Source organism: Oxyura jamaicensis, chromosome 11 (assembly GCF_011077185.1).
Source record: "Oxyura jamaicensis isolate SHBP4307 breed ruddy duck chromosome 11, BPBGC_Ojam_1.0, whole genome shotgun sequence".
NCBI classification, from domain to species: Eukaryota; Metazoa; Chordata; class Aves; order Anseriformes; family Anatidae; genus Oxyura; species Oxyura jamaicensis.
In genome coordinates, this window is record NC_048903.1 from 8652581 (window position 1) to 8669764 (window position 17184).

General features: G+C 41.5%; 1 protein-coding gene across 12 annotated transcripts in view; it reads left to right on the forward strand.

The window, feature by feature from the left end:
- The window catches only part of ZNF536 (zinc finger protein 536), a 342846-nt gene that overhangs the window by 630 nt on the left and 325032 nt on the right, over window positions 1-17184 (forward strand). For 2 of the 12 annotated variants that reach the window (XM_035336762.1, XM_035336772.1), the window contains exon 1: window positions 403-643. The exons of 5 other annotated variants lie outside the window; for them this stretch is intronic. The gene's annotated coding sequence lies outside the window, so the exon portion shown is untranslated. 5 more of the 12 variants (XM_035336764.1, XM_035336773.1, XM_035336766.1 and 2 more) reach the window with 4 other exon arrangements.

Genomic DNA, 17184 nt, shown 5'->3' on the forward strand with positions numbered 1-17184 from the left:
GTGGGGCTGCGCGGCCGCGGGGGCTGCGCGGGGCTGCGCGGGGGCTGCGCGGGCAGCGGCGCTGGCCGGGGGGCTGCGGAGCGGCGCGGGCTCCTCGGGGTGTTTACATGGGCTCAAGGTCACGACCAAGCTGCGCCGTGTTAAATGGTTTCTTAGTTGCTAGACAGGGAGAAAAAATGGACGATCACAGCCCATTCTTTGTAGATTATTATATCAAGGGTTCGGCTTTTGGCTCATCAAAGCTAAATGCCGCAAGACCTATCTAGTTGCTGTGAATTATGCCAAGACGACAATGGAGTGCTTTTTTAATGGTACAATGCATTTCACCTACCAGATAGGGGGAGTCCACGCTGAGAGATGGGGATGTCTTGTGATGTTGGGTGATCAGTATCAATGAAGGGGGTTATTCTGAAAAGAGACAGATTAAAATAAAGCGCTCTTTGCTCGGGATGTGCTGGAAGCAGTTGGGAGGGCTACCCGGAGCGGGCGGCCGCGGCAGCCCCGCGCCGCACTTTTCCCCCTCCGCACAAGAAAATGATCAAGTCAATCATGTGGACATGCTTCATTATTCATTGAACACAATCTTTTACAACGCTCCGTTTACGTGCGGGAGTTTCTTCTACGCTTTGCTTTAAATTTTAAGGTAAGAAAGACAAAGGTAAAAAGGGGGTTTTGGAGGATCCGGGAGGCTCCCGCGAGCCATCAAAGAGGCTCCAAAGTCAGTCCGGAGTGTGGTTTATTTTTTTTATTTCTTTTTAATCAGCGCAACGGGGCCTGCGTTTTCCACCGTGATTAAAAAAATACAGTATAATTAAATATCCATAGCAGTGACGTTTGCAAGCAGGGCTGTCAGGGGAAAAGCAGAAAATAATGAAAGGAGCGGAGAAGCCATTGAATGGCGCTATAGAACTTAGCCTGAAGAAAACCCTCCGTTTTTCCTCTTTCTCTCTCGTTTCTTTTAAAACCGTTACTTTACAAAAAAGGAGCGGGCGGGCGAGGCGAGGCGACGGGAGGCGAGAGCCGGCGGCGGCCGCGACACCGGCTGGGGGCTGCCCGCCCGCCGGCCCCAGCCCGCACCGACCCTGCCCTTAACTTGCCCAGAAACTTTTTGTTTTAAAGGCTTGCTGTGGAGCAAACTTTGCCGAAGTGACTTTAACCGCGGCTCCCCCCCTACCCCCCCCCCCCGGTGGGGGGATCCCGGCTAATCGGGGGGTAATTTGGAAACCCCCCCCCCCCCTTTTTTTTTTTAATCAAAGTTAGCTGATGCATACCATGTGTCAAACTTGTGAGATTCAAGTGCCTAAGAGACCTGCCATTTTGTGCTCTAATCGACCTCTTATGAATAGGAGCCGTGCATAATGCTGCGAGGAGCGTTGTGACATTCAAGTAGGCACTAAATGTCAGGCCAGGTCTCAGCCCTGGCGGGGGGAGCCGAGCGCGCCCGGCGGCGCCGCGGGGAGCGGGGAGGCACCTGCCAGCCCGCCGCCGGGGCTTTTGTCAGCGCCCGGAGAAAGTAACAGGTTAAGGAGGAAACTTAAATGGCAAGCCCCGGGGGGAGCGGCCCCGGCCCGGCTCTGCGCGGTGCTGGCGGGCGGGGGGCTCCGGGCCGGCGGCGGGATTAACGGGGGGCCCCCCCCCCCGGGCGCCCGGCCCCGCCCTGGGGGGGGGAAAGGAGCGATTCTTTGATGCCGCGTAGGAAAGAATCCAGCTTTTAATGCGCCCATCTGTTGCAGTTTTGCAAATAATTAATATATGTGTGTGTGTGCGCGCGGGAGGGAGAGGGCTGAAGGCAGCGGTGACGCCCGTGAACTTTAAACGCAAAATAAAAGGTCGCGAAAATTTATGCCTTTTTTTTTTTTCTTGCTGTTTTTACTTTTTTTTTTTTTTTTTTTTTTTTTCGGAGGGTACTCCAACCGCAAAGTTAGTTGCCGGCGTCCCCCGGCGCGGCGGCCGAGCCGTGGGGGCGCCTCCCCCGCCGCGCTGCCCCCCCGCGGGCCCGTGGGTGCCGGCGGCGGGGAGGGGAAGGGAGAGGAGGGGAGGGGAAGGGAGGGGAGGGCTCCGGCCGCCGCCTGCCTGCTCGGCGGGCATTGTTTCGGGGGGCGTGCGGCGGGGCGGCTATGGCCGTGTGCGATCTACAGCGGAGAGGCGATTTCGTAGAGCCCTTCTTTTCCACTTCAGCCGCCGGGCGGGTCGGGGAACGCCGTGGCCCGGCACGGAACGGCTCGGCTCGGCGGCGCTGCGCGGGTGCGGAACGGGCGTTGCGCGGGCGCGGCTGCCCGGCCGCCCGCGGCTGGAGCACTCTGCGGGGTTGCGCTCGCCCCCCCCCCCCCCATGCAGTTTAAAATAAATCCAACAGGGGCCGTGTTTGCTGAGCTGATTTGACCGGTTGATACAGATAGCAGCGGCGAGCCTCCCTGCTTATGTGGAAAAAGACTATTTTAAGTGTCATAATTAAGTTTAGAAGCCTTGTTTGGGCTCATTCACTACTCGAAATAAAAAGGACTGGCTGCTTTTAGCCCCTTTCTGAAGGGGTTGGCTAAGCGCCTCTGCACGTTCGCTTGGAGAAGAATGTTTTCTTTTCTAGTTTAATATTAGAAACTATATTTTTACTTGTTTAAACCGGATTTGATTATTCCTGTGGAGATTTTTTTCTCTCCCCCCCTTCCTATCACTCCAATCTTTGTTCATTGTTCATTGACTGTGGAAGGCTGCTTAAATGTACAGAGAGAGGGGGAGGCCCCCTCGCTGGTTTGATGTTGAAATAGTAAACCTGAATGAGGAGGGTGGCTGGAAAAGTGGACATTGCAGCTTTAATTAACTTCAAGATGCTTCAGCGAGGACCAGAGCGTAGTAGTGACGTTGCCTCATAAATCTGTCCAGTACAGTGCATTGCATTGAACTATTACAGTATCACCGTTACATTGAATATTCACTACCTATCCGGGAGCAGATTTGCATAATTGGATCTTTTTTTAAATGAAACTTGTTTGCAAAAAACAAAAAACAAAAACAAAACAAAACAAAAAAAACAAACCCAAAAAAAAAAAACAAAACCAAAAGCCCAAGTGAAAACCGCGTCGATCTGCATGATTATAAAGGGTTCAAACATATCCGAAAAGTAAGTGACCTGCATAAATACATCAATAGGTTAAGTGCAAATAAGATGAGAAGTGCTTCTGAAAGCTGTACATTCCCTATGTGGTCTCTTGGGTTATTTCTCAATAGCGGGATTTTTTTGTAGCCTCAGGGATTTTAGGTTTTCTGTCTGCTTTCATAACTTTTTCCCTCTCAGTTCTTATACAAGGTGAGGCTTTTGTACAGTGCCTGTGTACCTGTAGTGATATTTTGAAAGAAAATAGATTAACAGTTTGTAATTCATGGTGTTTGAGTTGTATAATTACAGCTGCTGTGGAAGGGAAATGTGTATTGCTGTTATGTTTGTGATCATCGAACAGATCATCACTAAATACTTCAGAATATTCAAAGATCGTGCATGTATGTGTGTGTTTGTGTACGCTTAAAATTTGACTTAACTGAGCTGTTACTTTTTAAATCACAGAGGTAAGTAGTTTTTTAATGTGTTTCTTCCCTCCTGTTTCACTGAGGATGAAGATTACTGAAGTAATTAAAAATGCCAGGAATTTTTGGAGTGAATTTAGATTATATGTGAAAGCCGTCCCCTCCTAGCCAAGGGGCTGGCTTGCAATATTGCAGGTTTGGATCAGGCAGGTTTGGAAGTATTTTGCAAAATAAGATTCTGGTGTAGCAGATGCTGTAGGGACAAAGTTGTGGAGTGAAGGCAGTTGGAAGCATTGCTGCCTCCTGGAAGGGGAGCAGCGATCCGTGGGGATGGCAGAGCAGAAGTGCAAAGTCTGCGTGCAGCCCAAGCCTTGCCCCGGCTTTCTCCCCCCTCGCCGAAGGCTGCTTTAGTTATGATGTCATTCTGATAGTGGAGAGCAAATGTCTCCTGATTCTACCATTAAACGCCTGGCTGATTTGCCTGATAATGATAGCATTGACGTCCTGCTCCTTGACAAATGCAAGCCCTATGAGCCCTATGAATTAACTTTTTTCCCATGGATGAGAGCTAGCTAGCTTTACGACTCACGAATGTAGCAGCGCTTCTTTGACAGATTACTTTGAACCTTCTCATTTCTGCAACAAAAACCCTTCCCTAAATGCTATTTCAGTTCGACTGCTAGTAGACCTCTGTACAGTTTGGGCCTGATTTGCGGAGCTGCTGAGCACTCACCACTTCCACTGACTTCAGATGGAGTTGTGGGTGCTCAGCAGCTTTGAAAATCAGGCCCTGTGTTCAATTAAAGGCTAATGCTTGCTTGCTTTCTTCTTTCTTTCTTCTTTTTTTTTTTTTTTTTCTCTTCCTTTCTTCCCTTTTTTATTTTATTTTATTTTATTATTTTTTAAAGTTAGTCAGCTAAGGAGGGCTCTGTGATTTCTAGTTGTTACAAAAATGCTTGTAAATAGCCTGAGATGTTTTCCCTCGCCTGTCCTGTTTTTCCCTTTCTGCTATCCTTTTTTGTTTAATTAATCTTCTAATGGATGCACTGTTAATATTTTAATCTTTGAACAAAAGAATCATAAATGAGTTGTTTAAAGTTTTCTGAATGTTGTAGAAAGAAAATGTCTCCAGTTTGGTAACAAGTGCTTAGAGAACCGGTTGCTGTTTCAGACCGTGCACGAGAAGGGACTCTTGGTACAGCTGATAAAGCCTGCACTGGGGGCACTTTCCTTTATCTGCCCTGTCCTCAGATTTTGCTTGTGACTATGAATTTGTATCACTGCAGGTAAATGAAATTTAACATAATTTATTTTTTTAAAGTGCCATTGGCTTAAAGTTCGTTTTAATTTACTGTTCAAATGATGACAATTAACAACTGCAGATGTAAGAAAGGTTAGTCCCTCTATTACATTTGCAGGAAATGCGTCTAAAATATTTGCATGCTAAAGCTGTGTTTTGCAAACGAGGTCCTGAAGATACAAGTTGATATGTCGGAAATGCCGTATTAAAACACGTTTAATAAATGGACTATGACTTTATCATTTGTGTAGAAGAAAAAGGAATTGTTCTAAGGGCTTTTTGACTTCTGAACATATTTGAGCTCTCTAATACTCAGCAAGTTGGCTGGCACTGTCTTCACTGAAGACTTTTATATAATGAAGAGGCAGATTGTCATATTTTTGTCCATGCTGGAGGCCAATAACCCAACCGATTCATTATCAGGAGAGAGTAGCCTGGAAGTTGCAACATCAGGACCACTGCTTTGCTTGCAGCAATGAAGACAGGGCTGAGATCAGAAATTGTGAACTTCAGTACGGAAAGCTGACACATTTGATTGTTTACCCACCACGGTAGCCTTAGGTGACCAAAGAGCTTTAAGTTAGGACAGACGTAGAAAATCTACCAGTCCATTAACATGGATTGTGCTTATTCCCCGGGAAGCACAAGTTTCAGCAAGTGTAGGAAAATCACAAGTCATTTTTCCAAATGTTTTTGCTTGAAGTTGACTTTAAATTGCACAGGTGTTTTTAGAGTGCCTTGACTAAAGAAATAAATAAAAAAAGTGCATGGGTTTATATAAACTTTATAAAAAAATGAAGAGAAACCATAAATAGATTTATTTTCCCATTTTGAATGAGGACAGTTACAGCTTTTAGTATCTTCTCATTTAGTGTGTTTTGATGGGACTTGTAAGCAAATTTAAATTTTAATCTCTGAATTTCTCTCAGATATCTGATTAGATGTATGTAGGCTCTTCATAACGCTAAAAGCAGGACGATACTGAAAAGCCATTTTTATATCCTCTCATTCACACCTTGCATTTTTTGCCTTATTCTTTGCCCCATCTTCTTTGAGGCATTTTGTGCATCTCTTTTGGAGGTGCAAGCAATTCGTATTCCAGGGAAGGAGGACATAGATGAAAAAATAGAATACGTATTCTTTCTTTTATAGAAACATGAATAAACTTATTTCTGGCAACTGTAGATGGAAATCCAAATTTCTCTAGTGAAGACACTCCGGGCACAGATGTTCACAGAACAGGAAAAGAGGATGAGTTACTGAAAGGAAAGATGTAAAAGTAAAGTAATTCTGATATGCTTAACTGGATGATCTTAGGGTTATTGTACAAACTGTAGTTTCTGGTTGTGTGTCTGAATACAGAATGTGAACTTTTTATAACTAAGTCATTGGTCAGGATCAGCCCTTGGATGGAAACAAGTGGGATTGTAACAATCTGATGGATGTTTGTTGCTTAACATGAAATAGATGAGTGGTGTCGGTTTGAATCTGAGTGGATCACAATAACTGCTGTGACATTTTCACTCCTATTGGCAGGTTAAGAAATGAAGCTAAACACTGAGAGATGTGAAGTATCTTTTCAGAGATAGCAGACATCCGGATCAGTAAAGAGACACAGGAATAGGGTAGCACGGGGGCATTTGGACTGCCTCTGCCCAACTGCACCAATGCTGTGATAAAACACACTCCCAGAGAGAAAATTCTTCCAGTAGTCTGAATCTGGCACATTTTCCTTATGTTTAAATTTGCTCTAATTTTCAGGTGCATCTTACTAGATTACCAGATGCATCAAAAAATCTAAAGAATTATAGAGGAGTAATTATAATTAGCCTCATTGTCTGTGTTTTTTAAAAAATTGTAAGATGGGGCCTTGAAAGTATTTTGAAGTCACTGTTTTTTAGAGGTCTTAATCTAAATACTCTATGTGAGATTGTTTTTTAAAGAGAAAGGTTCATTAGGTCAAGTTGAACTATATTAAAGACAAACAATTTTGTTATAATCTGACTGTCTTTTAAACACAGATGAAGAAAACAGTACTAAAATAGCCACAGCAGCCTCAGTATCTGATCTTTTCTACATCATGCATTGCAGTATTTGAGACTCATATAACTAAAAGCAGAATTAGGTAATTCATAACAAGTATTTGCTATGCTATGAAAAAAAGCAGTGCTGCCTATTGTGGTAGGATGTTAACGGAGAATTCTGCAGGTTGCAATGCCTGAAAATAATGATGGTGGCTTAGATAGCACTCCCACTGTGTGGGGTGAGCAACAGAGCTAGCTGCCTCAAAACCGGCTGCTCATTCTTGTGCGTTAGTGTTGAACTGCCCAGCTGTAGGCATCTTGGGCTTCCAAAGGGAGCCAGCACTTGCCGGGAGGGTGGAGGTTGGTGGGGTTTTCTGCCTGCTCCACAGCTCTGAAGATCAGGCAGCATTTATCCCAAGTGGGCTACCCACAGTGCCAGGGAAAGGCTGGTGTGGAAAATTTGGCCCTGGCTCAGTTTTATGGATGGGAGAAGCAAGAGGAGGGGAGAAAGAGGAGAGTACAAGCTGTCTTTTGCCCACTGTGGGCTGTGTAGCAGTGGGGGAGAGCTTGGTTGCCTGTAGTGGGGGCTGCCCGCAGCTCATGCTCTGCCTTGGGGCAGAGAGTGGGGCTGGGGCACGCAGGGATGTCCCGGGGAACTTCCTCGCCTTTGGCCTCAAATGGGTCAGGGAATCACAGTGCAAAGTTACAATTAGCTGTTCTCAGCCTAAATGTGAACTTCATTATAATTTCTTCTATGACATTTCTTTTTAAACTGTGACAAACTTTTCCTCCTGTTTTATGCCTTTGGGATGTTATGGCACAGTCATTGTGGTTCTTTGTGAGGAAGGTGGGAGCCCTGCTTGAGCTCCTTGATGCTACCAAGGGGTCACCCCAAGTCCCACAGTCCAACTCAGTGACAATAGGGCTGTGCTCACTGCTTCCTCGGTCGTCCTGGCCCCTTCTGATCTGTGACTTAACACACGTGATAGTACAGGTTGCAGGGCTGGCCCTATGTTTATTTTGTGAAATGGCACCATGATTTGGATTAATGTTGTTTTAGGTCACTCTCAGAAGATGGTCTCCCAAGATTTGTTCAAACATTGTTACCATCAATCTTGTCATTGGTATATCAATAGTAGATATAGATAAATACAGATATGTCCCTTTAATCTAAAATTTACAAAAGCATGGATAAATAGGAAACTTGGGCAGAATTACTTCATACAAAGGATAATAAACATATGGAATAAATTACTAGCAAGGAAAAGAGAGGTGAGTTCAAGGGAAGCCTAGGTTTCTTTCTTGAGAAAGAGCTTGTGAGAGCTGGGGAGAAGAAAGCAAGGAGGTGTAAAGTCGGGTCTCTGTTAATGATGACTAACATGGTGGGCTGGATTCTCATGTCCTAACATTTATTTTGGTAGCACTTCATGGATGGTTACACTTTATCTTCATGCATGTTTGTTAACATGGCTCTGTAGGTCTACGAGTGTTTCTTTTTTCTTCAGGGATGAGTAGAAATGTTAAAACATGGGGAAGTGCAAAATTTAGTTTTTGATATCAGTGTTTTTCAAGGTGACAGAAAAGTATGACAGAAGAGTATCTTGTGTTGATGGACTGAATTAGGGAGGAATCTTGTCTTCTTTGGGGTAAGTTTATAGTTGACAGGGGAAGCAGAAACTGCCTTCTGCTCTAGGGACAAGGAGTTTTTGATAGACATTTGTCCTGGTTAAAGCACAGGGGTGCTGGAACAGTTCTGAAAAAAAAAAAAAAAAAAAAAAAAAAAGGCACGTAGACAAGCTCTCTTTGTTGTTTCGTTGTTGTTTTCCTCAAGAGTTTGCATGAACATTTTTGTAGGTCTCAGTCCATGACTTCTGAGTTTTTTGAATGTTAGGTGTTCACCCAGTGCTGGAAAACAACACTATTTTTGAAACTGTTGCTACAGGTATCTTTTCACTGAAGCTTTGTTTCTTTGGAATGTACCCCTGCATTTTTTATGTAAATTATGTGTCTCCTCTCTGAGTAAAGTGCATAATATTTGGTTGATTTTTATGTGGTTTCTAGGATTTAATTCTGCTCCTCTTATTTCAGTTGGGGCAGGACCATGTCTGTAGATAAAACCTCCTTTCCACACCAGGCAAGTCTCATGTTATCCCTAGTTAATGGCAAATACAACGTGCGATTCCCCTGGTTGTAAACTTAATACAAAGCCTGATGTTCTCAGAAAGCAGATAAGATCCTGGTTCATTAGTCCAAGTACAAAAAGAAATCCAAACTTTTGAGTTTATAAATTGCAAAGGTTATGGGCTACTGAAAATTGAAATGTATAATAAAATGACTTAATTTACCTTTTAAAGGGACCTATTCTTCATTAACTTATTGAAATTTTGCTATAGGAGTGTAATTCCTCTTAGGGCTAATAAAATAACTGGTAGAAGATATCCCAGCATCTTTATTAGTACCATAATACCAGCTAACAAAACTCTCCTGCTCTAAATACTCCCTTCTTTGGAATTTACCATAAAATTTCCTGTAAACTAGCTCAAATATTTTAAAATACCCTTGAATGTTTTAAAGAACAGGAGTTCAAACATCTTTCTTTTACCTGAGTCCAGAAAGCTATATGTACGTGATAAATGAACATGCTGTTAGTTAAATTGGCAGTAGGAAATCCACAACCACTTCTGGATTAGAATTTTAATCTATTGAATGTTTTGGTAGAGTCTTTGGCATGCTAGGTGCTTTCCAAATATAGAAGTATAGTTTCTGGCCATAATGAGCTGGGGTTTTCTTCTTGCTGTTGAAAAATGCCAGTTCATTAGTTTGCAGCAACATGCTGCATCTTCGAAGGATTTCTCAGGTCCTCAATTGAATTTCTGCTCAAAACGAAAGAGTTGCATCTCTGCACTTCATTATGGACTGGTGATTATGAAATGCACCTGGGTCACAGGAGAGCTGGATTCAGATCGTTCTTCTCATATCTGATTTGAATCAGCTTCTTTAAATCAAGTTTCTCACATCCCAGGTGAGCGCTCTAATAACCACACTTTGGCTCTTCCAAGGTGGGTCTTTTTAAGTTCCTGCTTCAGGCTATTCCAATTTAAATAATAATTTAATTATTCAGTAGGTCAGAAGAGCACTGATTCTTGGCTTGGGCACTCAAGTGTGATGTGAGAGACTGGGTCCAGCTTTGTTCTGTTGCAGTATCTTGTACCCCACAGCACTGAGTGCGATACAGTGAGAGCATCTGTGTTCGTAATGCTGTTTGGCTGTCACTTCCTTCAGAGAAGTTGTAAAAGGTTTGCTCTAAAGAGGAACAGAAGGAAATTCTGAAATCTTTAAGGCATTTGTGACGTGGGGAAATTGTTCCCTACTCAGCTCTGTACCTTTGTTGTAAAGTTCATGATCCATTGTTTATAAAAATCAGTTGGTGAGGGGACACGTCTTGGTAAAGCAAGGCATTTTCATCTCAAAATAAAGTTTTTTTGCCATTCTTTTGTTCAATGGACTGTGTGTGTGAACAAAACTGATTAACTGATTAACTGAGCACCGAGCGTCCAGCTGTAGGAGGCACAACAGGCGCGGGGTTAGTCCCTTCTACTGTAAAGCCTTGAACCTCTGTATGGTGTAGGGCTTGGGGATGGCTCTCTGTCCTACTGTGAGATGGAGAGAAATGCCATGTAAAGGCCAAGGGCCTTAGGGATGCAAGGCATACTGCTAGTGCTCCATCCCTCACAGAGAAACTCATGTGGGCTGTAAAAGACCTGTGGAAATGGGAGGTTTCTCTGTCAGACTTCCTTAAAAAGGGCAGTAAAAAAAAGTACTCATCTGCAGAAGGGGGATCTGCAAAGGGAGGAAACCCTTCTTTGCTTGGAGTCAGAAATACTCATTTTGATAGCTTCTGTCTCCTCTGTCTTTCATTCTTAACTTCTCTGGCAGCGCAACTCTGGCAGATCCCATGCTGTATTGGTTGGTTCCCCTTCTGGCTGCTCTGCAACAGTGGTGGATGGGAGCCAAGGGAATAAATATAGCTCTGAGTTCCAGTAGTAACCCCCTGCCAGACTTCTACGCAGAAACCTGGGGAGGTCACCGAGGGGATGGGTGAAACAGAGTTTGGGCAGGCCCAGATCTGACTTGCCCAGCAGAGTATTTCTTCAGTCCTAGGGAAAGGGGAAAAGGTGCTGCAGGGCCCCACCGCTGCTTTTGTTTCTGTGCAGAACCGAAGGGATCTGTAGATGAATTTCAAAAGCAGTTACCATTGGCTGTGCGGTTTCCATGTGAGTTTATTAAATGTGAACATTTTTATATATAAAAATAACTTCACCATTTTGTTATTTCCTTTTACGTATTTCACTCCGGTTGGAAAAATGAAATCAATCTAGTCAGCTTTTCATCAGTTTCTCTTTGGCTGTCATGCAGTTGCACAATGCTGCAGTGCTTGGCTAGCAAAAATGTTTACAACGAAAAATTGTTTTCAATGGGATTAAAAAAATATTCATGGAAACATTTTTATTGATCTTCAATTTTTGTGCAACATTTTTTTTTTTTTTTTTTTTTTTTTACAAAACCTAAACTACATCAGTGGTGTTCCTCTAATTTGATGCTGTATTTTCTGTATATACTTGAATTGTATAGACAGTATGTAATCCTCTGTCATGTAGCTAAAACATGCTAGCTTGAGTATTTCTTATGAGTTGGTTCAAAGTCTATGGAAGTCCATGAGCACCTTATAGTTGACTTTTTGAGGTCAAACCCTTAATCACCTGTGTGTAAATATCTGTTGTAGTTGGGTTAAGCTATCTTCATTGTTTAGAACTGGTCTGAGTTGCTGTCATCTACTAATGCTGTGACATCTCTTCCTACAGCTGAGACAGATTTGAGAATATATCTTCAACCCTTATAGACCCTTACTGCCATTGGCACCCAGTGAAATTTTACATGTGGAGAATGCATAAAATCAGATCCTGGGTAGATTAACTATAGTAAGGCACTTTGGAGTAAAATATTGGCTGGAGGTTATTTTTTACATGAAAGCTCTTAGATACTTCTTGTTCTTTTTTATTTTATTTCATTTATTATTATTATTATTATTATTATTATTTTTGATGAATGTTTGATTGGTTTGTATTTTAATTTATTTTGCTTTCTAGTATAAATGGCAAAGAGCTTTTTCTGGGGAAACTGCCCAAATCTATGGATGTTGACGGCTGCTTTACAAATACAGGGACTCAGGCAGTGTGAAAAAGCATCGCACCTCTCAAGGGGCAGCTGCTGTTAATAACGGAGCTGTCTGACATGAGCACCCAGAGCTTCCCTTCTTGTCCCATTTCCCACACTTCCTGACTTCCTACCTTTACTTCGTTTACCACCACAAACCCTTCATAAAGAGGAGAAATGCATACCCTTGGGTACTCTTTGAAAAGTGATAGCCTTCCTGTTAGAGAATCATGAATTTCACAGTCCCAAGCTTGTAAACACTTTTTCAATGCTTTTATGAAAATTCACCACTGAGTTCACTAATTGAAGACGTTAATTAATGTTTTAATGACCAGATCCATAGTCGTGTGTGACTTAGTATCCTGTTTTCAGGTGTGAGCTGGATCAGTCAAATTTAGCTTACTTCTAATTGAAGTCATCACCACACAAGCAAAAAGATACTGTTTTATAAATACGATTTCCAAGCCTCTTTCAAATACCAACTGTTGATTAGCTACTTCTCACATCATGACACTAAACTCACTGATTTCACACTCAACCTTTTACTTACCGAAGGCTTTTTCAGTGACATTGGCAGAGGTATTGCAATTTATGATTTACATTTTTAATAAAACCAGATAGATTTGAAAACTATTTACACATGTATAGACTGTAATGTAACACAGTTTTCATTCCTCTGCTCTGTAGCTAGTATGAACGTCTAAAGTAGATTTGATGCCTCTAAAACAGTCTGGCTGGTGAATATACTTCAACTGCATGACATTTTTTCATGTACCTCTTCAGAAAATATCGATGTTTTTAATCAGACAGGGACTATTTTTTTGGGTACACTTTGCTTTGACGAGATTTTCTGTTGGGAGATTGGGCTTTTAAAGAAGTGTTTCATATATTTGAGTCAAGTAAAATATTACCTATCAGAATGAGAGACCCTCTTATGTTGCTCCTTTACAAATACAGATTTAGAAATAAGTCCTCAGACAGTTTTTATTGTTTGTTGTTATTATTACACTTCATATATCTTTTACTAATTGTGCTTTTATTCTTGATTTAATTATATTATTTGGAGCAAATGTTTTACTATTAAAAAAAATCAAGGCATAATTCTGCAGTTTCTGATTTGTGAGTGAAAATACCCCTGAACTCCCAAATTACATTTTTTTTCAAGTGTCAAAAATCTCTCCGCTTTTCTCTGTGATGTTTGTGGTGGGGCTGAAAAAAAAGAAAGAAAGAAAGAAAAACAAACAGAATTTAAAGAAGCATTGGCATTCAGCATGCTTCCAGCTACATGTAGATGTACCAGACCTATGTACCAGACTAAGAGTTTAATGAGAAAAAAATTTTTCAGGGTCCCTCTGTGGCTTGCCACAGTGCCAGGAAAATGTTGTTAGGAGGAGCAGAGCTGGCAGATAACGCAAGGAGGAGTATTGGATGTGCCTTTTCAGTCTTGTTTTTTTGACAGCTTTTCCTCCTTTCATAATCAGCTCTTTCTTGAAATAGGAAATCAGTTAAAAATCAGACCTCTTTCCTGCCTCTGTTAGGGCTCATGTGTATTTTTTTTTTTTTTTTTTTTTTTTTTAAGATTTGTTCAGAAAGCATTATCTGTGTAAATGGAAGTTCTGCTAGGCTTTGGAGCCATTTGTACCTTGTTCTGGGTCTTAGGTTTTTCTTGGTCCTGTACTTACAGAGTGTAGAATTTAGTCCCCTTCAGTTACTTCCATTAAGGATTTTCCCCCTGTTGAGATCATTATTTAGTACTAGGACAGCTTTTATATGTTGAGTAGGGATCATTTATTTCTATAGAAATAAGAGGACTTAACAGCAGTGCACAATCAATATGCAAAACCCTACTAAGATAATTTGTATTTAAATGTGAACAACATTAATTCTAAACAATATTCAGCCCATATTTAGTCTAATCATTGCTGGACATCTAGGTGAAGAAGGCTCTTCTAACTTATTAGTTTATTATCATCTATATTGCCAACACTTAAACCCTTCGATTAGGTAAACCAGTTACCTATTATTCTATTAGGGCTTGCTGCTCTCTGGTTGAAGTCCATCGTGGAACTCCTGCTGCCTAGGTGCAGATGCCCCATCCTTCTACAAGAAGGTGTATGCGGAGTTTGGCTACTGCACAAGGAGAATGTAAATACAGGAATTGTTTAATAATACTTTAGTATTTTATAGGATGCCTGCATGTATTTCTTAAAACTGTATGGTATGAAAGTACCTACAGAAGGAATAAATGTTTATCTTAGAGAAATCGATCTGATGAGACCAAGAAGACTTTAAAATAATCTTTTTTGTTTGTTTGTTTCTGTGGCTTACAAGGTTAAATTTTCCAAGGAAGGTTAGGAAGGTTTCTTCTCTCTCTCTCTCTCTCTTTTTTTTTTTTTTTTTTTTTTTTTTTTTTAGAAAAAAAAAAGTTTCTGTAGCTTTTAGGAGTTACTTAGTTTTTGTGTGGAGGACTGTGTGCTCCCTCAGCTGTGAATGGTTGGTGGTTCTTTATTGTTAGTTTTATGAATCAAATTTCAGATTTATAAATGTGCTGTTCACATACATGTAAATAATGTCAGTTAAAGCTGCCCAGAGAAAAAGCTTACTGCTGCGGTGTTAGGACTCCGCCTATACTTCTTCAGTTGATCTTAGAATGAGCATTTCTGCAGTATCATTTGAATTAGTGTGGAACCAGTGGCATTGAAATGTACTTAGTTGTTTTACTAAAATTGGATGTCAAGTGTTAAAGCACGTGCTTAGGTCTATGCTTAGGTTCACTATGAACTGTGGAAAATTCTGGTCACAGTTCTCTGTTCAGGAATTACAATTTATAGTGCTGGATCTAGGTGTTAAAGCACTTTGAAAGCCCACAAAGAGCCATTTAGTCTCCGTCCCCATTTTTTTTTTAATCTCTGTTGCTCTCATCAATAATCCATATGATTTCAAGAGTCATATGTGGTCTTAAAATTCTTTCTTGTATTTGCTGGAGTAGTAGTTCTAAAAAATATGGTTCAAAGGAATAATACTTCAGAATCATTGCGGTCTTGAATTACAATTAAAAGAAGATATATTATTATATCATATTATTAAATATAAACAAAAGTAGCATTCATACAAACGTTAATTAAGCTCATGTCACAGAGCCTTGCTTCTTTGTGAAGAGCAGGAAGGCTCTTCTCGTTTTCTTATTCCTTCCACTGAGACTTGTCTGGTGGCCTTCTACCACCTCCTCTCCATAGCAAAACTGCTTCAAACTTCCAAAGTGGCCATACCCATGAACTGCAACCACATGTTGCTCTGTAGCTAAAAAGATGTGCCTCTGAGGCAGTCACTGTGCGGGTAGCCTGTACTGGCTAAAGGAAGAAGAAGCGTGGAAATCAAAAGACTTGTAGGGGGCTTTATACCTCTGTGCTCAGAGGTGTGTGGTGATATGTACATGGGGCAGCACTTATAGCAAGCGGCCAAGACTTGGGCAGGAGCTGGAGTGCTGGTGCTCACTTCATGCTGGTGAGGTGGAACATCAGGGGCACGGAGGCTGCCAGCCATGGTCCATGATCTGACTTGGGAGCCCTGGTGAGGAAAAGGAAGGTGGAGAAATGATGGGAGAAAAGTCTTTTACTGTATCCCAAGAGAACGCTAGTCGGTATGCATTCAGATCAGAGCAGTCCACAGCCATAAAATAGCTCTTAAACTCTCACAGGTTGTTCTGAACTAATATTTGCTAATTTAATTTTCTTTGCAGACCTTGATATCAAAGTCACTGCACTTTCCTTTCTTGCTGGAACTTGTGGTAAAATAAGAGATCTATACCAAATATTGAAAAATTAGGCTTAACAGAATGAAAAACTAACATGCTAAATATCCTAAGTAATGATATAAACAAGGTGCCATGTCATTCTGCCCACCCTCTTTCATCCCAAACCAGATTATGTTCTTCATCTTTCTAATGGCATTATTAGCAAAATCATATTGGAAGCCAGGACCTTATTTGTGATGCTGTTTCTCCCTTGGGGCTGATATTGGAGCACAGGCACAGTATAAAACTTCAGAAAGAAGGCAAATATCAGCTACTTTTAGCCCAGGATTAGCAGTTAGGACTCTTGAGTGTCATCTGAACATTGATTATTTGTCAGATAATGCAATTACATTTAATGGAGGGTACTGCTGGGGAGTTACATAGTTTAACTAGCACGTTTGGTCTTTATGCACTATACCTTGTTCACAGTCACAATGGAAACAGGAGTGATGTTTGACAATCACTTGCAGTAGTACTTTTCCAAAGTGGTTGCATATCACAACACTGACAAACCCCACAAAGCACCTGTTGTGCGGTCTTTGCTGCTGAGTCTCGTTTACTTTCCTCATTGAGAGGTGGAAGCTGCACAAGAGTGGTGCTGGAGAATGGTGTCACACATTGTGCGCTTGTCACTGAGCTGACACACTTGCTATTGACTATGACATGCCATTTACATAAAACCATGCAGTGCTACTGCAGCTTAGGGCACAGTATAGGTTATGCAGCAAATTGCAATCCATTTTCATCTGTGTGACAGACCAGCCAAGTGAAGCTAGAATCTGAGCCCCCAGATTTCAGGGTTTCCACTCTCCCATGAAAAGAAAGGAAGAAAAGAACTTAAGATGGTTTAAAATGTCAGAGAAGAATCCTGTCCCTGTCCTTGTGTGAACCTGGATAGTAACAGGGAGGGCTAAACCGAATGTGTGTGGAGTCCCTCTGGTTGTGTCACCTGCAGATTGAACAGTTCCTGAACATTCATCGTAGGAGCCGGAGGTACCATGTTTTAAATGCTCTTGTATCACAGTGATAACTATAATGTTCTGCTCCTTCAGACAGAAATGCAAATTTGATTAAGTGTCTGAACTTGGTTTATTCACAATAAAACAGTTTGGCTCAGGATTATTTTAGATTTTGAATTTCAAAGGGATAGCCTTGGCTTTAGTGACTCTTTAGTCTTCTAAACTGTATTTGCACATTTCATTCTGGAAGGGTCTTCTGACATTGTGACTTAGTTTCTGCTACCAAGTGTTAAAGTTATCCAGGAATGGCTACCTTAAATATGGAATTTAAACCATACCCTTGAACTTTTCATTTTTTTAGTTTTTTTATTTTTT